Consider the following 27,000-nt stretch of genomic DNA (forward strand, 5'->3'; position numbering starts at 1 on the left):
ATAACCCCTGCAAAGTGGGCAAAACGTTCTCCAGAGGGCAAAGAATCTGAAAGTACGTTAGAGACAACATTGAATTCGGGCTTCAATTACCAAAGGAAAACAATCCAACAATTTCGTATCTTGAAAAATGAGTCCAGGTGAAACCTATATTGTCTGTAGTTTAAAAAGACTTTTAACTATTTTTTTATGTAAGTACCAGTCATGCAGATAACCCTTCTGGAGTTAAAAGAAACAGGCTAAGTAGAAAATTATTTGTTTGAAATTTCATTTCTTTTCAAAGGCCTGAGGGCACTTCAGTCTGAGTAGCCTTTTCTTTTTCTCTTTTTTCTTTTTTTTTTCTTTTTGAGACAGTCTCACTCTTGTTGCCCAGGCTGGAGTGCAGTGGCATGATCTCGGCTCACTGCTCCCAGGTTCAAGTGATTCTCCTGCCTCAGCCTCCCAAGTAGCTGGAATTGCGGGTGCCCGCCACCACACCCAGCTAATTTTTGTATTTTTAGTAGAGAGGGGGTTTCACCATATTGGCCAGGCTGGTCTTGAACTCCTGATCTCAGGGGGTCCACCTGCCTAGGCCTCCCAAAGCGCTGGGATTACAGTTGTGAGCCACAGCCACCGCGCCCAGCCCCTGAGTAACCTTTTCTAAAACCACTCAACCAAAGGTCCTGAAGTCCTGAAAGCCAGGTTCCAGCTGCAGCACAGTGAGGTTACCCAATGCGAACCCTTGTTTCTACTGGGGCCCTGGGAAGCTGTGATGAGCTGGGGACCAGGAGCAACAAGCCCAGGAGGGCAAACATAAGAGAGGTGTTTACCAAACGTGGGAATGAGATACGGGGATCACCTGGCTTCTGCACCCTGCTGAGGGCTCATGCAAACCATCCCCTGGCCATTGGCCTTCCCAGAAGGTGGCGGAATAGCAAAGACTGTCACATACTATGAATCCTAACCCTGAGGGGGCAGAGGGCAGATCCAGAGGGCACTGCTGGAATCTTCTAGAAGAATTCCAGGAAACCCATATAAGGCAGGAATGAAATCTGTAGGAAAAACTCCCAGTTTCCCATAACGAAAGGCCATTTTTTTCTCACTCCTTTGTCCTCTTTTTTTACTTTTATTTTTTGAGGAAATTTATGACATCCCCTGTGACCAAAATCAATTCTCACTTACATATCCAAGTCTTGCCATCACACCTTGCAGTTCAATAAGGATTAGGATGCATTCAGACCTTGGAGATAAATACTCCTTCCTAGCACCTAAGTGCAATCAGCTCTGGCAGGAGGTTCAAGAGGGCAGGAAGCAACGTATGGTAAGGTAAAGGAAAAGCGCACAGAGTGCAGGCAGGTTTTGAGAGCCAGTTAGGAAACAAGCTGTACCCTCTGTGATCTGCGAAACCCAGAGATGCCTCGTTCCACCCATCTAGCCCAGGAACGAACGACTGAGCAGGGAAAGGGACCCTGGCGCAGCTTTCTCTGCTCCTCAAGGCCTCTTGTCCTGCAACAGATCAATTCTAGAGGGAAGTGCTCATGCCTTACTTCCTCTCTGAAGCACAGACCTGCTTGCCCTGGTAATCTATGACCCCTATCTCCACCTTATCCAACCCAACAAGCTCTGATTGGAGGAAAATGAAAGACAGCAACTTAGAACAGACCCAGATGTCAATGGGTCTCTATATACAGTCTAAATAGGATGCCTGGAAATTTATGTTGACCTAGCTTAGAAGGAAAATTGGGGCAAGCCAATATTAGCCAGCTGGATTGGCAAGAATCCTGCCAGCCCTCCCTCTATGCTCTCCCTTCATCTATCCAAATCCTTCCCAGCCTTCAGCTTCCAATCCCTTCCCCATCAGCTCCCTTCTCCTGATTGCCCAGTTAACAGGGCTTCACCAATTGTCCATATCACTCATTCCCTCCATCACTCATTCCCCCCTACGTATTGTTAACACCCGGCACTGTTAGTGATTTTCTGTGGTGGATATGAATTGTTTCCAGTTTATACTACACAGAAGTTTCCTGAGGTCCTTATAATTCCTAAAACAATCCTAGTTTACAGTATATCAGAGAATAAATTAAAATACACATTGGTCAGACAATATTCATTTTTAAATATGAAATCTTAAACATGCAGTTTAAGAAAACATGATACTTAGTTTTTATCCTGGAGCAGTGGCTCATGCCTGTAATCCCAGCACTTTGGGAGGCTGAGGTGGGTGGATCACTTGAGGTCAGGAGTTCGAGACCAGCATGGGCAACATGGCAAGGCCCCATCTCTACTAAAAATACAAAAATTAGCCTGGTGTGGCGGTGAATGCCTGTAATTCCAGCTACTCAGGAGGCTGAGGCAGGAGAATCACTGGAACCTGGGAGACAGAGGTTGCAGTGAGCCAAGCCCGCACCACTGCACTCCAGCCTGGGTGACAGAGCAAGACTCTTGTCTCAAAAAACAAAAAAAAACAAAAGAAAAATGACTCATAGGCTTGGGCAGGTCACTTGGCTGCCCTGTACCCCAATGATTCTAAGGTCTCCTGAAGGAAAAATGCTGGGACCTCAAGGCTGCTACAGGGAATGCACCAAATAGCAAGAGAAGAACACAACTTTACAAAACATGATTTCCATATAAATTTATAGTGGAAGCATAAAGGAATATATTCTTTTCAGGGAAGGAATTTTAATCCCATCTGTCACGGTTGGGGTAAAAGATCTTAATACATTCAGGCTAACCAAATATTCAGAACCATAAAGAAACAATATATCTCTCTGGATTAATTTGTTTCCAAAGAATCAGAATCCAGTAATAGGCACTAAGCACAAACACTCTACTGAGCCGAAGTCCATCTTCCTTCGATAATTCAGAGAGCACTTAAGGCTTCTGAAGTGCCTTCAGGTCACTGTAATAAGCATCCAGTGAGCAAGGCAAGCGGGGGGTGGAATAAATCAACCTGTATTGTATTTCCAATTTAATCATGTAACCATTTCCATAAAACAATTCCTTATTGAACACTAGATGATACATGGGGTACAGACATGAACAAGACACCATCCCTGCCCTCAAACTGCTTATGATCTAGCAAGGGATGTCAGTCAGGCACACAAAAACTGTTACAGGAATTGAATGTACTTTTCAATCACGGAGGAAGGAGAATTCAATTTGAAATTAAACTAATGAAGGAACCTGGTTAGCTCAGTTGGTTAACGGTTCTTAGGCCTTCCATGAGCTCCAAATTATGTGCCACCCCATAAAACCACCTCATGGGATTAAAGGGAAGAATGGTGCTGCATCTGGTGAAAAAGAAGTGAGGGCCGTCACAAACACATCTTTCATTTCTACCAGAAACAAAAGGTTTTTTGCCCTTTGAGAAAATGAATGCCACAAGTCAGTCCTGATGCAGACGCATTTTGTGAGTTACTCAGTTTGAACTCAGAAGAACTAAGGAAGGACAGGTTTACATCCAGAGACCTGATCCCACAGCTCTCCTATTAATAAGGTGGCACAGAAATACTAGAAATAGAGTAGCAAATCCACCACCCACTGTCCATGTTTGCAAATACACACACACACACACACACACACACACATTTGTACATACTCATGTAAGCACCAGGGTGAGGAACAAAGAAGGTTCTAGAACTGACATAGAAGAGGAATTATCACACTCTTCTCTCTTTATTCCCAGAAATGTCAACAAAAACAGGTAAGTGTAAAATCTAATTAATCCCTACTTTGCTAACTGACCATTTCTGACATTTTAGAATGTATGTGGGTTTGGAATTGACCTCCCCTACCATTTCCTGAGGCTTCCATTGCATTTTCCCTATGATTTTTTTTTACTTTTAATTGTGGTAACATATACCTAACATAAAATTACCATTTTTGCCATGTTTCAATGTATCATTCAGTGGCATTAAGTACATTCACATTGTTGTACAATCGTCACCATCATGCACCTGAAGAACTTTTTCACCTTCCCAAACTGAAACATGGCACCCATTAAATATTAACTCCCCACTTCCCCCTGCCCCAGTCCCTGGTAACCACCACTCTACTTTCTGTCTCTCTAGATTTATTCATTGTTAATTCAACAACCTGGGCCTAAGCTTGGCCTAAGCTTGGCCTAAAATTGGAAGTCTAACAGAAAGTGCGTTTTCAACACCATCCATGTGCATGAAGGAACATTGTTGGGGGGGCCCACATGTGTGATATGAAAATAATACAAATGTTATATGGTTTGGCTGTGTCCCCACCCAAATCTCACCTTGAATTGTACTCCCATAATTCCCATGTGTTGTGGGAGGGGATCCAGTGGGAGATCACTGGAATGACGGGGGCAGTTTCCCCCATACTGTTCTCATGGTAATGAATAAGTCTCATGAGATCTGATGGGTTTATCAGGGGTTTCTGCTTTTGCTTCTTCCTCACTTTCTCTTGCCACCACCATGTAAGAAGTGCCTTTCACCTCCCTCCATGATTCTGAGGCCTCCCCAGGCATGTGAAACTGTAAGTCCAATTAAACCTCTTTTTCTTCCCAGTCTCAGGTATGTCATTATCAGCAGCATAAAAATGGACTAACACAGGAAATTGGTACCAGTAGACTGGGGTGTTCCTGAAAAGATACCCAAAAATGTGGAAGCAACTTTGGAACTGGGTAATAGGCAGAAGCTGGAACAGTTTGGAGGGCTCAGAAGAAGACAGGTAAATGTGGGAAAGTTTGGAACTCCCTGGAGACTTGTTAAATGGCTTTGACCAAAAGCCTGATAGTGACAGGAACAATAAGGTCCAGGCTGAGGTGGTCTCAGATGGAGATGAGGAACTTGTTGGGAACTGGAGCAAAGGTGACTCTTGTTATGTTTTAGCGAAGAGACTGGCAGCATTTTGCCCCTGCCCTAGTGATCTGTGGAACTTTGAACTTGAGAGGGATGATTTAGGGTATCTGGCGGAAGAAATGTCTAAGCAGCAAAGCATTCAAGAGGTGACCTGGGTGCTGTTAAAGGCATTCAGATATATGAGGGAAGCAGAGCATAAAAGTTCAGAAAATTTGCAGCATGACAATGTGACAGAAAAGAAAAACCCATTTTCTGAGGAGAAATTCAAGCCAGCTGCAGAAATTTGCATGAGTAACAATGAGCCAAATGTTAAGCCCCAGGACAATGGGGAAGACATCTCCTTGGCATGTCAAATGTCTTCACAACAGCTCCTCCCATCACAGGCCTGGAGGCCCAGGAGGAGAAAAAGGTTTTGTGGGCTGGGCCCAGGGTCCCTGTGCTATGGGCATGGGGACTTAGTACCCTGTGTCCCAACTGATCCAGCTGTGGCTGAAAGGGGCCAACATAGAGCTTGGGCCATGGCTTCAGAGGGTACAAGCCCCAAGCCTTGGCAGCTTCCACTTGGTGTTGAGCCTGCAAGTGCACAGAAGTCAAGAATTGGAGTTTGGGAACCACCACCTAGATTTCAGAACGCGTATGGAAATGGCTGGATGCCCAGGCAGAAGTTTGCTGCAGGTGCGGGGCACTCATGGAGAATCTCTGCTAGGGCAGAGGAAGGGAAATATGGGGTTGGAGCCCCCACACAGAGTCCCTACTGGGGCACCACCTAGTGGAGCTGGGAGAAGAGGGCCATCATCCTCCAGACCCCGGGATGGTAGATCCACTGACAGCTTGCACTATCCACCTGGAAAAGCTGCAGACACTCAGTGCCAGCCCGTGAAAGCATCTGGGAGGGAGGCTGTACCCTGCAAAGCCACAGGGGTGGAGCTTCCCAAGACCATGGGAACCCACCTCTTGCATCAGTGTGACCTGGATGTGAGACCTGGAGGTCATTTTGGAGCTTTAAATTTTGACCACCCACTGGATTTCAGATTTGCATGAGCCCTATAACCCCTTTGTTTTGGACAATTTCTCCTATTTGGAACAGCTGTATTTACCCAATACTTGTACTCCGATTGTATTTAGGAAGTAACTAACTTGCTTTTGATTTTACAGGCTCATGGGTAGAAGGGACTTGCCTTGTCTCAGGTGAGACTTTGGATTGTGGACTTTTGGGTTAGAAGTGCCTTTTGCCAGGCTGGGTGCTGTGGCTTATGCCTGTAATCCCAGCACTTTGGGAGGCCGAGGCAGGCAGATCACGAGGTCAGGAGTTCAAGACCAGGCTGGCCAATATGGTCAAACTCCGTCTCTACTAAAAATATAAAAACTAGCTGGGCGTGGTGGCAGACACCTGTAGTCGCAGCTACTTGGGAGGCTGAGGCAGAAGAATCACTTGAACCTAGGAAGCAGAGGTTGCAGTGAGGCAAGATCATGCCACTGCATTCCAGCCTGGGCAAGAGAATGAGACTCTGTCTCAAAAAAAATAAAATACAATAAAAGAAAATAAAGAAGTGCCTCTTGCCTCCTGCCATGCTTTTGAGGCCTCCCCAGCCACGTGGAACTGTAAGTCCAATTAAGCCTCTTTTTCTTCCCAGTCTTGGGCATATCTTCATCAGCAGCATGAAAACTAACTAATATAAAATGTATACAAATATAAACCCAAATGTGTATATGTCTATACACAACTATACGTATGAATTATTTATAAACACATATACACAAAGAGAAAGGTAGATATAGATATGAAGATGGAGCGAGAGAGAGGGAGAGTTCTATGCAAGTGAAGCAGTCCTTCCCACTCCCTTTCAAAATCTGCCAACCGAGCAGGTCAATCAAGGAATCGCCACAGAATCTTGCACTGGGCTTGCTGCCATCACATTCACCAACAGATACCATCCATCTCTTTGCAAGGTAGATTGTTTTCCTAGGCATGATTATTCACCAGCTGCTCTTTCTTGGAGAAGCGAACCACTCTACCCTGTTGGGGCATTTCAGTCATCTGGAAAGCTGAGTGGACTGCAGGTACAGATGCCAACAGGTCTGAAGGCCACCAGGAGTTCCACCAGAGGCAAAGCTCTGTCGCTGTTTTTCCTGTCAGCCTCCTCATCACCCAAAGGCTAGAGGTTTGACGCCCAGGTGGCATTCCCACAGGCACGACTTCCTTACAACAGCCTCACAGTCGGAAGGGATGAATCCCACACTGAACTGGCTTTTTATTTAATTGTCTACAGTCTCAGCCCAGAATAACTGAAACTGGAATTACTGTTCTGCTTGGAACAGTCTTTCAGCACAGGAGATAGATACGTGCTAAAAGTATAAACAAAAGCAAAAGAATGATAAACCAGTCTTAACAGCGAACAGGACGTGATGTGCAAGGGACCTCGAGGGCAATGTTCCATTTTTAAGCCTGCTGGTATTTACACAGGTGCCTACTGTATTATTCTCAAACAATACATAGGAAAAAATTCATGCAATTATGAAGTAATTCAAGGGTAACGTTCCATTTCTTAAGTGGTGGTTACACAGGAACTGATTGTATTATTTTCAAACAGCACATATAAAACCTATGTGTAATTATATATTAAACACATAATTATATATAAATACAATTTTCATAACTGTGAAATATTTGATAATACTTTTTCAACTTGGGTGCATATATGCCCCTGTAGTCCCAGCTACTCAGGAGACTGAGCCGGGAGGATCACTTGAGCCCAGGAGTTCAAGGTTGCAATGAGCTATGATTGCTCCTATGAATAGCCACTGCACTCCAGCCTGGGCAACTTAGCAAGACCCCGCCTCTAAAAATTAATTATTAATTTTTCAAAGTCATGGTCCCTGTCCTCAACGGAGCTCATGGCTCCCTGGGGAAGACAGACATGTCAACAAGCAGATGCAGACCAGGCTGTGAGCAACTCCACTGCAGGAGGCCAGGAAATCGAACTGGAAGGCTGAGGCTTCCCAAGCCAAAAAGGAGGGTGAGGTCATTGCCGGTGGAGGGAACAGCAAGCACAGTGTGAAAGGCAGCGTTGAGTGCAGCCAGCTTGAAGAAGTTCAGAACCACTGGGACTTGCGTACAGACAGCGTGGCAGCTGTGGAGGATGAGGCAGACGACGGGATGAGAACAGGCCCAGGGTGGCTTACAGGTGGGGACCCAGAGGACAGGGCCAAGGCAGGACCTGGCCACAGGGAAGAGAGCTGGAAACACATGCCATGCAAGTGGGAAAGCCAGGAGGGTTAAATGAGGTCGCCTAAGAAGGCAAATCCTGAAAGAAGAAGAGGGCTTGCAAAAAAAAAAAAATGACCAGAAATCACCCAAGGAAACCACACTGGGATTCCAGGAGGGATTGGTCACAGAGGGGTTGGTCACAGAGGGGTTGGTCACAGAATACAGGCAAATTACATGCATCCCAGATGTGCCCAGGAGGATAGCTTGATCCCGGGAAGGCAAGGCAGCAGTGAGCCACAGTCATGCCATTGCACTCCAGCCTGGGCAACAGAGCAACACTCTGTCTCAAAAAAAAAAAAAAAAAATCATGGCGGCATCTTTTAAAAATTCTGAGGTCCAGATTACAACCAAGACTGATGAAATTACAACATCGAGGGATGGGCAGGAGAACCGCTTGAACCCAGGAGGCGGAGGTTGTAGTGAGTCAAGATCGTGCAGTTGCATTCCAGCCTGGGCAACAAGAGTGAAACTCTTTCTCAAAAGAAAAATAGAAATTTCATAGACCCAGCTAGGGAACCTAGGAGGGTAGAGGAGAGGTCTCTTCCCCTCCATTGCCATTCAATAACTAGAGTTATTTTCAATTCATAAATAAAGATGAGGCAAAGGCACCTGGACCTGACCACCAGGGAGGTGGAGTTCAAGGCCAAGGTAAACCAGGGCAGCCTCAGCTCTGACCACAAGCTTTTTTTTGTACTGCTGAAGTTCTCTGGGGGAACAACATGATCTACACACACACACACACACACACACACAAAGAGCCCAGCACGGGATCACAAAGACACTCGATCTATGTTCTCCATTGACCAATACAGTCTCAACTCTCTGATCCAATTTTTCTTTCCTTGTTATGTCTGGATCTCTCTTTCCCAACCAAAGCAGGTGGTTGAGGAAATCAGTAGCAAAAGATTCATAAACCAAGTGGAAGGGTATGCTTTGAAATGCATCAAGCAGCCTCTCTCCACTGTGCTATTAATTCTCCTAAACAATTGTCTTTTTCTTTTAGTGTAAAGTACTACTCCAAAATCTGATCGCCATCTGAGCCCTAGCCCTCCTTAAGAGTGCTGCTAGCTACAGATGGGCGTCTCTAATGAATTTTTTAACTGCTGCCCTAATAAAATATGGATGAACCAGAAGGAGCCCTCTGCGTAGCTGTTATTTCAAAACAACTAAACAACTTTAAGTTTCTGCTCTTATTTTTTGCAGCAAAGAGCTGCAAACTCTCCTATCCACCCTAGCAAAAGATAGCTTCTTTCATGCTTGTCCATCTGTAAAGTTCACAGTTACCTTTTTAATGCCATATTTTATGCATGGGCTTATTTTCATGGCTTTCTAAATGCCCCATTTTGCATGCCAACTTTGACATGTGTTTATTTTAAAATGATCCCAAATTTTCAGTATTTCACACAGAAACAGCACCCTGGAAGCTGGAGTATCTTTTAAGTAAGTTCTTACCTTGTGCTAAATGTTTATAATACTCAGAATGTAAGCCCACATCAAAGCTTTGTGCCACTTTAAATGCCTGACCTTAAAAATAAAACCATTATAAAATTGCAAATGTCCTGCTCTATGGCCTTACTAAAAAAACAAGGGGATATTCAGTAATTTTTTTCCACATGTTAGTATTGGAATGTAGTGCACTGGTGCGAGGGGAAAAAAAAACCCAACATAACACGACTCCTATGTTATAGTGATCCACACTTTCAACAAGCCGATGTTACAACGACCTGCTGCTATATGCACAGGGGCAGGTGCTGAACGTGACCTGTAACTTACCTGGGTCTGAGATATAAGAAAACATTTATAATAGAATACAGTTGTCTTTTATCTATACTTGAGGACCCTTCTTTTATAAAATTTCTCTAGCCTTTTTTCATATAGAGACACTATATATAGTTTCCAAGTTTTTTTTTTTTTTGGTTTTTTTTTTTTTTTTGACAGAGTCTCACTCTGGTGCCCAGGCTGGAGTGCAGTGGCACGATCTTGGCTCACTGCAGCCTCCACCCCCCGGGTTCAAGCAATTCTCCTGACCCAGCCTCCCAAGTAGCTGGGATTACAGGCATGCACCACCATGCCCGGCTAATTTTTGTATTTTTAGTAGAGGCGAGGTTTCCCCATGTTGGCCAGGCTGATCTCAAACTCCTGACCTTAGGTAATCTACCTGCCTCGGCCTCCCAAAGTACTGGGATTGCAGGCATGAACCACTGCACCCGGCCTTGCAAGTTTTAAGAGGCCATGACTACATACAGAAAGCTCAATTCTGTCTGATGAATTCAAACAGCATTAGCATTTGGAGTTGATGATAACTAGACAAGGGCTGGACTGAAGTTAACCTTTGTGCTGCCTACAAATAAAGAGGCTGTTTAAACCAATTAATACCTTATGGAAGACGACAGTGGGAAAACTTAGGATGTTTAAGAGAGCAAACTGTTTTCAAGCACTCATTTACATTCAAACAGTGCACAGTAATTACAAAGAATTCTTGTCTCTTCGTGCCTCTGTAATGCCTCTCCACTACAGAATCATCTTGAACAAAGCAATACATTTTACTGTTAAGAGTAAGTCTCCGGGGATGCTTTAATGCTTAAATATCTGAAGTGTGCTTTAGTTATAACAATGTTTTCTCATTGTGGAAAGCAACTAAACATTTTTATTAAATACCTCTTAAAAGCTTTAGTATCCAAAGTGGCATATTTTATGATTTTTAAATTATTAAAATAAGGTGCTACTGTCTCTACCAATCACTCCTCTCTGATAGATACCACTTAAACTCTCAGATCAGGGCCATCTGCCAAAGGAGGCAGGAAGCGGAGGTGCTGGCTGCTCCCCTGAGGGCTGGGATTCAGAATATGGCAATGAGCTGCTCTTAGATATCTCAGCCAGGCACAGACCAGCATGGAGCTAGGCGCCCGCCCAGTCGGAAACCAAGCAATAGAAAATCACTCATGCAGTCCAAGGCAGTGCTTGCCAGGGAAGTGAGTGTCCCTCAGGGACTGAGAGTCAAAGGCATCAAAGATGGGGAACCTCCCAACAGGCACAAACTGGCCAGGAAGCTGTGACATTGCCTGGCTCCTAGAATTCAAGTCACCCGTGTGAACCCATCCTCACAATCAGCTATGCATTAGAAAAGAAAATAAATGGCAGCACCCCAGGAATGACAAGACTATTAAGAGACAGAGCAACGTGGCCGGGCATGGTGGCTCACACCTGTACTGCCAGCACTTTGGAGGCCGAGGCGGGCGGATCACGAGGTCAGGAGATCGAGATCATCCTGGCTAACACGGTGAAACCCCGTCTCTACTAAAAATACAAAAAATTAGCCAGGCATGGTGGCGGGTGCCTGTAGTCCCAGCTATTTGGGAGGCTAAGGCAGGAGAATGACGTGAACCCGGGAGGCAGAGGTTGCAGTGAGCCAAGATCGCGCCACTGCACTCCAGCCTGGGTGACAGAGTGAGACTCCATCTCAAGAAAAAAAAAAAAAGAGAGAGAGAAACAGAGCAACGTAGTCAAGAGAGTTCTGAAGTTAGACTGGGCTTAAACCTATCTCTACCCCTCTTTGACTTGCCCAAGTATAACCTCACCATGCCTGTTTTCTCATCTGGGGAAAGTTCATTTTAGTATCTTCCATGCATGGTAGTTGGAAAGATTGGAGAACATGAACTCATGCTCCCCTAGAGAGCCTGTGCCCTGAGGCACTTGTCCACACTGCCTTCTCTCAGTCTATAGATGATCTTATGGCCGCTAACGTCAACCATAATAGTTGAAGCAAATGTCTCCACTACACGGAGCTGCCCACCTGCCCACCAGACAGAAGAGTTCCTGTTGCTTCTCACCATGCGTCCCTGGGTTCTGCTGGGTATAAATAACACATTCGTCCTCTTTGACCTCCTGTGTACAATTCCATGCTGACCATCCCCCTCTGATAGCAGTCTTTCTTCAAACACGACCAATACTATGTATTAGATGTCAATTTTTTTATTTACGATCTCATTCCAGTCTTGCCTTCCTGAGATTACACTGCAGTCACTTTGGAGAATAGGATGTTTACAGACATGCCCTGAGTTACTTCTGTAGATGACTAATCTCATCATTATGTATGAGGTTTACCAGTTTAATATTCACGGAGAGGGTCTTACAGCAAATCAAAGTGTTGTTTTTTTGGTTGTTTTTTTTTTTCTTTGAGACAGAGTCTTGCTCTTGTCGCCCAGGCTGGAGTGCAATGGCACGCTCTCGGCTCAACCTCCACCTCCCAGGTTCAAGCGATCATCCTGTCTCAGCCTCCCAAGTAGCTGGGATTACAGTCATGTGCCACCACGTCTGGCTAAATTTTGTATTATTAGTAGAGATAGGGTTTCGCCATGTTGGTCAGGCTGATCTCGAACTCCTGATCTTAGGTGATCCGCCTGCCTCGGCCTCCCAAAGCGCTGGGATTACAGGCATGAGCCACCGCACCTGGCACAAAGTGTTGGATTTTAATTCGGTCAGTTCCCATCTGGGCGATCCTTAACAAGTTACTTAGCCTGTCCAGGTCTCAGTTTGCTCATCTGTAAAATGGGGATCATCCCATACCCTGAAAGGCTGTTGTAAGAATACAATAAAATCATGAAATGTGTGTTCTTTAAAAAACGCATTTTGAATTTGTGCCAGGTGACGTTAAATGCTCCATAAATTTTAGTTTCTTTCCCCGAGTTGTTCTGAGCACCTGAAGTCATTCCTTTATTCCGATAACATTTTGGAATTTTCCAGCACAGTCTTTAAAAAGAGAGAAGAGCTATGAAATTTCTCCCTTTTTCCTTCTTTGTGGGAGGAAAATCTGTTCATCAGTTAAAGTAATATTATTCAATGGTCCGCTTCAGACTTAGGTTTTTGGGGGTTTGGTTTTGTTTTGCTTTTCTGTTTTATCTTCCTAAGAGAGTAAAACGCAGTAAAGAGAAAATAAATAGGTGTGGGTGAAGAGAAAAACAGAGAAGTCAGTAGAAGTTTACAAACTATCAGGAAAATATCATCTAAGCTGTAGGCAACTTTTGACAAGTATAAGAAACTCATGAAAATTTTAATAGATCTGTATTTTACCCTAGAGTTACAGAAACCTTCCAAATGTGTGTGCCGTGACCAGACACTACTCTAACAATCTCTCCTTTTCCTTAAGGGAGAGGTTAAAGGGAAAAATGACATTTCACACACTCTAAACACTCAAAATCAGTTTTTCCCCTCCCTCTTTGTTTACCTTCTCAGTCTCTGGGCTAGCTTTCTAACCCCTGGCAACATCCAAAGGCCTACTTCTTTTTTAAAAGGGTCTTTAATAGCTAAAACAAACTAGATAAGTCTGTTTTTCTCTAGAATTAGCTTTAAAACTGGAGCTAGCTCTTGCTGAGGGAATAGAGCTTTCTTGGTACACAGCTTATTTTGAAATAAATGAAGCAATCCTGGATAATAAATTGGCTTTAATTCACTTATTGCACTGAAGGAATGTGAAAATGAGATTGGTAAATTGCTACACTGGTCTTTGAGGAATTTGGGAGAATAGGAGACATGTCAACACACTAGAAAGACAAATATCAAATTTATTTTATTTAAACAGGAAATAAGAAATGGGGAAAAGACAATAGTATTTCTTAAGAACTCTACTGTGGGTCAGGCATGGTAAACCATGGGAGAGGTAGAGGTCATAAGTGTCTGGATTTTACCAAAAGGATTTAAGACGCGGCCTCTCCTGATTTCCACGTGTGGAAGTGGAGGCTGGAGACACAGAATGGTGGGACAGGTAAATGGATTCGTAGCTGGGGAAAAACAGTTTCAGGCCAAATGGCTCTAAATCCTAAATGGTCACAGGGAAGGTCCCACAGGGCTCTTTCCTTTGACCTGTCCTCTTCAACATAACGGATGATAGCATCAGGACCTAAAAATGTTCCAAAGGATTGAGACTAATATACCACTGTTATATATCAAGACAAAGTAAAAATAATTTAACTAAACAGAGAGAAAGGAGTACAATATACCAGCAGACGCTGGGCACAGTGGCCCACGCCTATAATCCCAGCACTTTGGGAGGCCGAGGCGGGTGGGTGGATCACTAGGACAGGAGTTCAAGACCAGCCTGATCAACATGGTGAAACCCCGTCTCTACTAAAAATACAAAAATTAGCTGGGTGTGGAGGCACATGCCTGTAATCCCAGCTACTTGGGAGGCTGAGGCAGGAGAATCATTTTAACCCAGGAAGCAGAGGTTGCAGTGAGCCGAGATTGTGCCATTGCATCCAGCCTGAACAACTGGGGGGACTCCGTCTCAAAAAAAAAAAAACAAAGAAAGAAAGAAAGAAAAAACAAATACAATATACCAGCAGACTAGAGCTATCTGGAACAGAAAAATCGAGCTCATGGAGGAAAAGATGTCACACATTGGACAAGGAAGTAAGAAGGATCTTGAAGACAAGAGAAGACAAAGACAGAGAAAGCCCTCACCCAGAGAGCCGCCAAGTGATGAAGGCAATGGCGCACACAGGCCTCTGTGGCTGTCCCTCACGGCAGCATCTTTAAGGATGTGGCCCAGTTGTACACTGGTACCTTCTAGGGTCTCTCAGCCACCTCAAGAGACCTACTAGCCCAGGCAATTTTGAGAGTAAATGTACATGTATAAGAGAGAAATATACAAATAGCATCTCTATCTGATGATAAGGTGAACTATTTTCTTAGGGTCAGAAATCCACTTCCAACCAGTTCACAATAGATCCTCCTTCCTGCCTAGATCTTTGTCTCTGAGATTGAGTGTTAACAACCACAAAGGCAACAGAGCTAAGCCACGCTAAAATGTGCAATAGGGTAGGAGTGGGGAAGAGGCGGGGAGAGAAACCCCAGGACCCAGCGATCATCTCAAAGCAAAAAGATGTGTCATTTTAGCGGGTCCACCAAGAGAGTGCGACACTTTGTGGGCAGGAGTAGCCTACGGACCAATAAGCAGGACACATACGAATGCCTCTGAATCTGTATAAAGCCCCCACCAGGTGTGTAAGAGTATCGATGGTGTCAGCTTTTTCATTATCAATAACATCTTTTAAAGAGATATTTTCTTTTTACACACTTACTGTTGGAAGTCTCTCATCAGCTTTGTTTTAAATCCACCAATTCAGAGATTATGCCTGTGGGCACAATTTCAATTACACCACTAATCTTGGAAAAGGACCAGACAGGATTAAAATCCTTCCCAGCCTCCAAAAGAGCCCCAGTGACAGCAAAGGTAAGCCTGGGCGGGGGTAGGAATGGGGTGAAAACAAAGGGACATCTGGAACACTACACAAATCCTCGCTCCTTCTGGGTGAGTTTCAAGGTTATTTGGGGAATTTTTTTCTGTCATCAGGCTGTGTCGTTATATTGGCTATAAGTTCATTTAACTTTGCTCTTAGGCAGAACTACATACACATGGCCATGAAGGCCATACAAAGCTGCTTTTCTTACAGTTTCCTACAATGCTTAACGTAACATATACAGGTACTCTGTGTAACCAACAAGTGCTTCAGTGTACTGCAGAGGGCTGCTCTGATGATGTCTGAGATCACCGAGCTGAGGCTGCACACCCAGGTCACACCTAGCCTGGTGACGAGACAAAAAGAAAATCAGTTGTTTCTCTGCACTTCGTATTTTCTTTGTGTTTAAATTAGACAGGACATTAGAAAATACATGGTAAACTCCAAAGTGCCATAGAAATGAAATATTTTACTATTGCTGCTTTCTACAGTTGATAATATGGTCTTATCCCAATAGCTATGGATCAAATATTGTTATAGTACCAGCCCAGTGACTGCCCACGTTATTCAATTCCCATTACTCTTCCTCCCAAAATTACAAAGCTTTAAAATGGTACATATAACAGATGTGACGTAGAAAAGAATCAGAGAGGGATTGGAAAAAAAAATTAAAAACTAGCTTGACAAATCTGACATAATCTTATGCAATCATAAATTCACTGAGCACGTACTAAGTGCCAGACATATTCTAAGCTCTTAACACATTTTATGTCAATTAATTCTTGCAAAACTGAATGAGGTAATGATCATTATCACCTTATTTTTAAGGTAAGATCACTGAGGTTTATAGGAGATAAGTAACACAGCTGGTTAGTGCTAGCTCCAGGACTAGATCCCAGGAAGTCTGGCCTCAGTCCTACCCTATTCTGCGCACAATGGGCACTGGCTTTTTACACGAGAGTCTGGGATAAATGCACTGTCTTAGCGATTGAGAAATGGAGGAGAAAAGTGTATTGACAATGCACCTTATGATCACTTCAAAGACACCTACTTTGTACCCAGCAGGGTTATAAGCATTATACAAACATAATTCATTTCATCTCACAGCAGTGCTATTACTAACCCCCTTCTACAAACGAGGAAAACTGAGGAATCAAGAGGTTAAGTAGCTTGCCCGACCTCACATGGCTAGCAACTGGAAAATTTTAAATTAAAACCCAGGCAGTTTTCTCCATAACTATGCTCTGAACACTATATTGCTTCTTAAAACCATGAGAATAGCTGCCAAATACTGTAAAATATGGATAAAATTAATGGCAGACACTAAAACCAATACAACCTTCTCCAGTTCTTAAGGAGTGTTTTTGTAAGGTCCTTTACTCAGGAGAATGGAGAGTTCAAGCATGTGTCGGGCTGGGGAGAAGACAGCAGCTATTGGCCAACTATTAATCTGAGCTGTGGTAATGTTAGTTTTTTTATGATAATCTAGGAAGATTTACCATAGGCCAGCTGATGCCTGCCTGGGTGTTCTGCTCAGTTCATTCATAATATGAAGTCATCTCAGAAGCAGCAAGAGGTACAGTTACAGCTGAAAATAGAGTCAATGGCATGGAATATCAACTTGAGAAAATAGCAAAATGCAAAGGAAAAGGTAAAGAAAAATAATGAAAGCAAAGATGATATATACACAAGGCAAACAAAAATATGGAAAATTAGTGTCCCTTGAGAAGAAAAAATAAATAGGAAATCAAACTAAACCTACAAAGAAAAGATCACACAGCTCCCAAAAAACAAATTGAAATATTATGACCAACACCAAGATGTCCTGGTAAAAACACTGAAATCCAAAGAAAAAAAGAATGAATCCTGACTGATCCTCCGAGAAAACTCAAGTCATGTACAAAGGGCAACATTAAAGCTGGCTTCCAAGGCAATATTCAACACCACGTAACACTCTCTATACAGTTTGGATGGAGGCGGGGAGCAGGGTGTACTCAAGAATTTTATACCCAGCCAGGTTGCTAGACATTATAAAGACAATAAAAATAATTTAACATGCATAGATTTAGATACTATAACAGCCATAGGCTTTCTTGATAAAAATCTCTGGATGGTGAAATCCCAACAAGCAAGCAATAAATCACGACAATGGACTTGGGAAAGGCAAGGCTCTTTTATGAAAGGACTACTGGAGAGTGCTGAATCTTTTTATAAAAAGCTGAAAAATTGGTTTAAGTCTCAGAGTTGTTCCTCTCCATGGAAATCTTTCATAAAAGGCACAAGATTTATATGATCTTAAGAGAAACCAGGATAAACACTGAACAGAATGTCAATGTTATAACAGAGACATAAAATAACAATATAACTAATGAAAAAACTAGTATTTGACATTTGTATAGCACTTCTTGGTTTACCAAAGCCTTTTCCATACAATACCTCATTTCAACCAGTTTTAGAGATGGGAGCCTTAAGGCTCAGAGAAGCAAGATGAAAAGGCGCTCTCACAGACTTTTCAACCCAATCTTGACAGTCTTTACACATGTACCGCTGTTGCATAAATTTGGCTTATAACCCCTATTTTATTTTTGGGTTTTTTTTTTTTTTTTTTGAGACAGAGTCTCGCTCAGTCACCTAGGCTGGAATGCAGTGGCGCGATCTTGGCTCACTGCAAGCTCTGCCTCCCGGGTTCATGCCATTCTCCTGCCTCAGCCTCCTCAGTAGCTGGGACTACAGGCACCCACCACCGCGCCCGGCTAATTTTTTGTGTTTTTAGTAGAGATGTGGTTTCACCATTCACAGGATGGTCTCGATCTCCTGACCTTGTGATCCACCCGCCTCGGCCTCCCAAAGTGCTGGGACCACAGCCGTGAGCCACCGCGCCCAGCCGGGTTTTTTTTTAACTTTTAAGTTCAGAGGCACATTTATTTAAGTTTGGGGCACACAGGTAAACTTATGTCATGGAGGTTTGTTGTACAAATTATTTCATCACCCAGGTATGAAGCCTGGTACCCATTTAATTATTTTTCCTGGTCCTCTTCCTCCTTCAACTCTTCATTCTTCAATAGGTCCTATTGCCTGTGCATCGTTCCCCTCTACGTGCCCATGTGTTCTCACCATTTAGCTCCCACTAATAAGTGAGAACATGCAGTGTTTGGTTTTCTGTTCCTGCCTTAGTTTGCTAAGGATAATGGCCTCCAGCTCCATCCAGGTCCCTGCCGTGTTTTTTCATGGCTGCATAGTATTCCATGGTGTATATGTACCACATTTTCTCTATCCAGTCTATCACTGATGGGCATTTAGATTGATTCAGCAGCACATATACTAAAATTGGAACGATACAGAGAAGATTAGTATGGATGCTGCACAAGGACTCCATATCTTTGCTGTTGTGAATAGTGCTGCAATGAACATACACATGCATGTGTCTTTATAATAGGAAGATTTATATTCCTTTGGATATATACCCAGTAATAGAATTGTTGGGGTCAAATGGTATTTCTATCACTAGGTCTTTGAGGAATCACCACACTGTCTTCCACAATGGCTGAGCTAATTTACACTCCCGCCAACAGCGTATAAGGGTTTTTTTTCCTCCACAACCATGCCAGCATCTGTTATTTTTACTTTTTAATAATATCCATCTGACTAGTGTTAGATGGTATCTCATTGTGGTTTTGATTTGCACTTCTTTTATGATCAGTGATGTTGAGCTTTTTTCATATGATTGTTGTCTGCATGTATGTCTTCTTTTGAAAAGTGTCTGTTCATGTCTTTTGCCCACTTTTTAATGGGGTTGTTTAGTTTTTTTCTTGTAAATTTGTTTAAGTTCCCTATAGATGCTAGATATTAGACCTTTGTTGGATGCATAGTGGGTAAGAAATTTTCTCCCATTCTATACATTGCCTGTTTACTCTGTTGTTAGTTTTTTCTGCTGTGCAAAAGCTCTTAAGTTTAATTAGATCCTATTTGTCAATTTTTGCTTTTGTTGCAATTGCTTTGGCATCTTCATCATGAAATCTTGGCCCATGCCCATGTCCTGAATAGTACTGCCTTGGTTATCTTCCAGAGTTTTTATAGTTTTGATAACTCCTATTTTGTACACCAACATAAAGACACCTAAGGACTTATGTGTTCTCCTGACAATTCCCAGGCATCCCCCTCACTGCAATTCTTCCAAGTCATCCCTGTTAACTCTCCTTTGCTCCCTGACTTCCCCTTCTCAACCAACTTGAGGAACTGCTCTCTGATATCAGAACAAGGCCTCCTTCTATAAAAATGATGAACAGGGAGCTCCCTCAAAAGAAAAACTGATAGACTCGAGTTACCATTGCGGGAAGACATCAAATAAGGAACATGTGAAGAAACTGGAAGTGTGAGGCCCAAAGAAGGAAAGGCTGAAGACACATATGAGCGCTGACTTCAGATATGTCAAAGACTGCCATGGGAAATGGCAAATTGTGTGTTGTCTGTCACAGTGGGCAGTGATCTGATCCATGGCCCATCTCTCAAGCTCCCTGGAAAGCCATGTCCCAAACACCAGCTAGTCTCAAACCACTTGATGGTGCTTGTCAATTTAAAAGATACTTTTATTCTTTTTTGGTATCACTATTATCACTGGGATATGAAAATCACTCACCATAATTAGAAGATAACCATACAAATAAAGACAATGACAATAAAACAGCTTTTTGCTGTTGGCCAAAGATTTTGGGACAGAAGTCTGCTGACCTCTGCCTTTATTACAAAGGGAAATGAGTGTTAGAGAAGGTTAAAGATGCACTAGCAGCAAATTGAGACTTTTGCCTTAGCAGGAGAGTGTGAGTCAATGGTACCCCACGCCATGTCCTTGTGACTCTGAAAATCATCTCTTGGACCACTGTGTTGCACATCCCACACCTGGACAGGAATGGCTGCTGGAGGTGAAAAATGTTCGCAAGCGATCTGTAAAGTTATTCTAGTTTATAACCACAAGAAGGAAGACAAGAGTTCAACAGGAAAACCCATGTTATAATATATAAAGTTTAAGCTAATAAGTACGGTCTGCTGTACTATACAGCATAATGCCTATAGCTAACAAACACGGCATTGTATACTTAAAATTTGCCTAGGGTAGATTTTATGTTATACGCTTTTACCAAAAACAATTAATCATAGTAATAACAAAGAAGAAACTTTGGGAGTTGAGGGACCTGTTTAATGATTGGTTTCACAAGTGGGATTCACAGGTGATTTTCATAAATGTGTTGCAGTTATCCTGAAACTTATCAAGATGTATGCATTAAGTACGTACAGCTTTTCTTTTCTTTTTTCTTTTTCTTTGAGACAGAGTCTTGCTCTGTCGCCCAGGCTGGAGTGCAATAGTGCAATCTCGGCTCACTGCAACCTCCCCGTCCCAGGTTCAAGTAATTCTCCAGCCTGGGCCTCCCAAATAGCTGGGATTATAGGCACCCCCCATCATGCCCGGCTAAGTATGTACAGCTTTTTTATGTCAATAAGACCTCAATAAAGTGGTTTTAAAAAAATAAGTAACATTGGCAACAATGGAAAAAGCATCTTTATAAATGCTAATGATACTTATTTTTTTTAATGTCCTACAATTTACAAAGCACTTTCATTTACATCATTCCACCTAATCTGTTCAAAGTAATGACTATTCTGTCCTTGAGATAATTCAACAGAATCATCACTCAGGACAGATGATAGCCAAAGCCCTTTGCAACACCAGCAGTCTCAAAATGTGGGCTGCTTTACCACCTTGAATTTGAATTGCTAATTTTTAAAAGAAAGGGAATTTTAAATTAAAACTTTAACCTATGGTCAGTAAGAAGGCTGAATTGGATTTACTGAAGTAGAAAGCAATTTGATTTTAACTCAATGAAGATGAAGCACATCCAGGGGAAGTGAACACGGTAATCACTCTGGGTGTGTGTGTTAATATGACAACACATCATAGGAACGAAAGCACCGCCCTGCAGCTTATCAGGAACAGGAGGGCTCAGGAAAGATCACTGAAGGTAAGGAAGTATTTAAGCCCTGAGTCTGCAATTTAAAAAGAGGTAAACTCCAATGAAGTCAGACAGATTGTAAAGCTCAAGTGTGCAAATTAAACTTGTCTTCCTACCTCCCTTGGCAACCTTTGGACTGCCCCAGATTTATCCAAACTGAAAAGAATAAGACCTCTGTGGTCCTCCTGGGTACCTTAAAGTTAATGGAAATAATTTCACCAGTTCCTCCTTCTTTTAAGGGGTAGTAGATCCAAGCCACTCTGTAAGGACTTCCTTCAGAATACCGGCTCTTGTCTGAAGGGCCAGGCTGTGCAAGGGGATCATAGCAGGGAAGCCAGCTGGTTTACCAGCTTTGAAGGTACCTTGTCTTAGCTACATTGTTTGACTATTCTCCTGAAAATGCATATACATTTAAACACAAAGTCCAGGAAGCCCAGAGGGTTTGAGGCACTGCCATTTTTAACTGAAAGGGAAAGAACAAGGCCCTGTCTGAGAATTCCTAATCACCTCAGCAGCTTCCTCGTCTGCAGCCAGTCCTGACCTCTCCTCTCCAGACTCTGCAGGTTGCCAGTCCTTCTCGGAGCCCATTACGATGGGGTGAAGATGAACACCTTTTTCCTTCACTAAGAACCTTTTGTTGTATCCTTCAAGCTGGCGAGGTCACAGATGTGTCTCGTATTGAAATGGCTGGGAAAGCCTATGCCATCTGAAGCGTATGTAGGGAGGGGTGGGCAGAGAGAAAGGGCAGCCACCTGGCCTGTGTCTATTTGCTTCTCTCAGCTTCTTTTGCATCATACCACTATTTGTTAAAAGATAACACTTCTATATAATGATAAATTTAAAAATGAGACTAGATATTTGCTAAGGGTTTCTTAGCAGACACTGATTGTCATATTTTATTTATGCGCCAGGGAGAAGTTCCCATGGCCCTTTAATTAGATTTGCTCTATAATTTGCCATATTTCTCTCAGAATTCCATCTGTCTCTTCTTATTATCCTAGTCTTTAAATCTTTCCCTGGAGAGATTAATTCAGTACTATGCTTTTCTTTTTTCTCTTTGAGACAAAAGCTACATGACACAAGATGGCAGGCATTCTACAAGATACAAGAACAGCTCAAAATGGCTTTTGCTTTAATATGACATGAAAAGCTTGGGGTTGTAGTTATCAATAAACTCAACCTGAGTGAGCAGTGGATGTGATGTGGGTGCCAAAAAAATAAGCATTACCTTGGCTTGCACTGAAGAGATCTAGCATTTGGATTAAGGGAGGTAAAGACCTACTATTCCCTGTCCTACTAAGATTACATATGGACTATTCTTTTCCTTTATAAGCACTACCTTTTAAGAGAAAAGAGCCAGAAAGGCAGTTAGTGTGGCATGGCCTTTAGTGGAAGTGAGAGTCCTCCCATACCCACAGAGGATGACGATGCAGCTGATGAAGTGCCGCTCTGAAACAATCTGGATGGTGGCAGTGGGAGGAAGAGATGCAAAGGCAAAGAGGAAACTTTGTAGAACTAGTTCAGAAATCATCATGAGGGAAAGGAAAACAGAAAACCTATTGTACCATTGGCCCTTGAACAACATGGGAATTAGGCATCAATCACCTGCACAGTTAAAATTCACTATAACTTCTGACTCTTCAAAATCTTTCCTACTAATAGGCTATTGTTGACCAGAAGCCTTATTGATAACAGAAATGGTCAATTAACACATGTTTTGTATGATATATGTATTATATTCTTAAAATCAAGGAAAGCTAGGGAAAAGAAAATATTATCAAGAAAATCATAAGGAAGAGAAAATGTATTTACCCTACTGTACTGTACTTATTGATACCGTAAGTTTACATTGTCTGCTTACAAACTGAATTATCTGTCTGAAATGGTGAGCAACCACAGTGCAGACCTCAATTTATAGTATATATCAAACAATTCAGCTTTTACTTGTAATGTCATGACTTTTCTCTGCTTTTTGGGAACACTTCCAGCATCAGTAGTGGCACTTCGTATTAGTCCCGCCGTGTCATTCAAAGTTTATAGTATTGCCCTAAACACAAAAAATATGTGAGAACTGAAAGAGATAAGTTTTATTGCAATATGCAATTTACTGGAGAGAGAAACTGCTCATGTGCAGACGGTTAGCATCACATGGCATTTTAAGTGGATACTTCCAACACGTGAGCTCACCACAATGGCAATGTAGCTGGCAATGCAGCAATTATTACAGTGGTACCTTATATATACAGTTAATTTTATGCAATTATGATTTAATAATGTATTTTATGTTGTTTCTATTTCTCTCCACTGCAAAGGACGCCATGTACAGTCTGTTTGCATATGTTTTGATACATTTTTACTTTTTAGAATAGATGTGTGCATTATTTTATGGTAGTAAATGATAAAATAGACTAGTATCTACATATATTTTATGCATTCATGACGTACCTTTTTCTTAATTTTTTTTATATTTCTAGGATACATGGTCTGTCTGTGAGTTTTTTCAAGTTGCCACAAATCTCCAAAAATATTTCTAATATATTTACTAAAAAAAATTCATGTAGAAGTGGACTTTCACAGTTCAAACCCATGTTGTTCAAGGGTCAACTGCATTAGTCTCCTATTGCTGCCATAACAAATTACTATAAATTTAGTGGTTTCAAGCAACACAAATCTATTATTTTACAGTTCTGGAGGTCAAAGTGAGTCTCACTAGGCTAAAATCAAGGTGTCAGTGAACTCCTCGGCTTTGGTCCCTTTCTCCATTTTCAAAAGCAGTTGAGCATCTTCAAATCTCTCTCTGACTTTGACTCCTGCCTCCCTTTTTCCTTTATGAGCACCCTGTGATTAGACTGGGTTCACACGGATAGCAAAGATAGTCTCTCCATCTAAAGACCCTTAACTTAATCTCATCTGCAAAGTCCCTTTTTGTCATGCAAGGTAAAATATTCATAGGTTCCAGGATTGGGATGCAGACATCTTTGGGGAGTTATTATTCTGCCTACCACAACTATCATTAGATATGGGGGGATGTGGATAATGAAAGGCTTGATCTTAGATCTCAGGCAAGATTAAGTTCAAGGACTGATAGGTAAATATTGTAGATGTTTAAAATAAGCAGTGGAGTCAGGGAGATCTAGGTTCAAACCTTGACTCTTTCATGTGTGAGTTGGGTAATTTTGGCAAATTGCTTAATGTCTCTATCTCAGTTTCTTCATCTGAAAAACAGGGATAAGCATAGCTTCTCCTTAGACTGTTGTGATGGTCAAGCTAGATATACATAGATGGATGGATGGATGGATGGATGGATGGATGGATGGATGGATGGATAGATAGAGAGAGAGAGAGAGAGAGATAAATAATAGATGTGGCATTAGCACATGAAACTGAAGCTCACAAAATTAAAAAGTTTGGCCATATCTGTCTAACTTAATACCTATGATGCTTCTATTAGCTAATCCTTAGGATTAAGATCAGTATTTGGGCCTAATTTAGGGAGACATCTGTTAATTCGTTAAAAAAATAAGATTCTGCATCTATATAACAATGCTCATTGTCAGAAACTTAATGGAGCATTAGCCTCCATGGAAATAAAGCTCTGGTTATGGAGGAGACCAAACAAATAGGCTAAATATAGCTACATGTGTCAAATAAAAAAGTATCAAATGTGATGTGCTAAATGAGTGCTATAGGTATATGCAACATGTGGAGGGTAAAGGATGCAAGTTATTAATCTTAGCTCATAAAAAAGGCTTCCTAGTGGCAATGGAGCTTGAAGGAAAGCATCAGATTTCAGGCAGGAGGGTGGAAAGTGATACAACCTAAGTGAGAATGTTCATTGCAAGTTGTAGGAGCAGGGTAACTGAAGTAAGAATTCACATAAAGTACAAGGGACTTAAATGCCAGCAGGAAACAAGAAGTAACTGAAGACTGCAGATGTCCAGGATGTCCACATCAAAGTGATGTGGAAATCATGGAAGAAGCTGGACTAGCTCACATACTGCATCATTCAGGCATTTGATTGCAGAGTTATCTACTACTCCCTTCATTTCTGTCAACATTTGCTTTGTATATTGTGGAGCTCTGATGTTTGGTGCACATATATTTTGAATTGTTATATCTTCTAGGCAAATTGACCCTTTTATCAACATATAATGTCCTTTTTTCTTGTAACAATTTTTGACTTAAATTCTACTTTATGATATTAGTGTAGACACTGAAGCTCTCTTTTTGTTATTATTTACATCTTCTACACTTTCACTTTCAACCTTTAGATCTAAAGTGTTTTTAGATCTAAAGTGGGTCTCTCATAGCATGCAGTTAGATCATGTTTTTCTTTAATTCATTATGCCAATCTATGCTTTTGATTGGACGTTTTTTGTTTGCTTGTTTGTTTGTTTCTTTTGTTTTGTTTTGTTTAAGACGGAGTCTCGATTACTAATATGGAAGGACTTACTTTTGCCATTTCCCTCCTTTATATCTTACAGGTTTTTTGCCCCTCATTTTCTCCATGACCAGTTTTCTTTGTTTTAGTTGACCTTTTTTTAATAGAGGCACATTTTGATGCCTTTCTCATTTCCTTTTGTGTATATTCTATACATATATTCTTTGTGGCTACCATGGGAATTACATATAATATCCTACAATCTATTTTGAATTGATACAAACTTAACTTAGGCATACAACTTAAGCATACAAAATTTCTGCTTCTATACAGCTCCATCCCCACCTTTATGTTATTGATGTCACAAATCATATCTTTACATATTGTGTACACATGAACATAGAGTATAATTATTTTGTATGCACTTGTTTTCTAAATCTTTTAGAACCTACTATTGAATGTGGCTTTTGTAAAAAACAAAACAAAAAAAAAAACAAAAAAAAAATGGATTTTCACTTTATTGCTGTAGACATTTTACTGTTTCCCAGAGTTCCAGTAGTTTTTTTTTTCTTTAGACAGATTCTTACTCTGTCGTCCAGGCTGGAGTGTAGTGGAGTGCAGATGCTGGATCTCAGCTCACTGCAACCTCAGCCTCCCAGGTTCAAGTGACTCTCATGCCTCAGCCTCCTGAGTAGCTGGTATTACAGGTGCAGGCCACCACACCCATTTTTGTATTTTTTATAGAGATGGGGTTTTGCCATGCTGCCCAGGTTGGTCTTGAATTCCTGACCTCAAGTTATCCACTGGCCTCATTCCCCCCAAAGTGCTGGGATTACAGGCGTGAGCCACCACGACTGGCCCAGTAGTTATTTTAAATATCTCAAGTTGTTTTGTTTTGTTTTTCATGTTTCTGTAGGTGAAAAAGGGCCTGAACCTTACTACTGTTTTGTTTTTAATGGTTCTGTAGGTGAAAAAGGGCCTGGACCTTACTACTCCACCAGTTTGCTGACTCCACTCCACTCAGGCATTTTAGAGCTGGAGTGCGGTAAAGTAAGGGAGCCCTGAAATCCCCTTCTTTACCCCTCAACTCTTAGCCCTGAGAATGTCTAGTAGGGGCCCCTAATCACAAGCATTGATTCAGATGGGAGCGCTGTGAGAGCAGGCTTTATGCTGCTATTTCTTTTACTGGTTACTATGAATTTATTTTTAAACTTCCATAGTCTTCTTAAGTGTCTGTAATTTTTATATTATTTTAATTCCATTTATCATTTTATATGTTTAGTTTATTTTCACCTTTTAT

General features: G+C 41.9%; 1 protein-coding gene, 1 non-coding gene and 1 pseudogene across 12 annotated transcripts in view; 1 reads left to right on the plus strand and 2 right to left on the minus strand.

Annotated features, from left to right (window-relative positions):
• The window catches only part of DISC1 (DISC1 scaffold protein), a 401,778-nt gene that overhangs the window by 336,979 nt on the left and 37,799 nt on the right, over window positions 1–27,000 (minus strand). The gene's annotated exons all lie outside the window — the stretch shown is intronic.
• Window positions 17,517–17,627, minus strand: LOC123570805 (U5 spliceosomal RNA). Its single transcript, XR_006695029.1, has one exon. It is a non-coding gene; the product is annotated as a U5 spliceosomal RNA (small nuclear RNA).
• LOC123570997 (U6 spliceosomal RNA) lies at window positions 18,616–18,714 on the plus strand (annotated as a pseudogene).

This window comes from Macaca fascicularis, chromosome 1 (assembly GCF_037993035.2).
Source record: "Macaca fascicularis isolate 582-1 chromosome 1, T2T-MFA8v1.1".
In the NCBI taxonomy this organism is placed as follows: domain Eukaryota; kingdom Metazoa; phylum Chordata; class Mammalia; order Primates; family Cercopithecidae; genus Macaca; species Macaca fascicularis.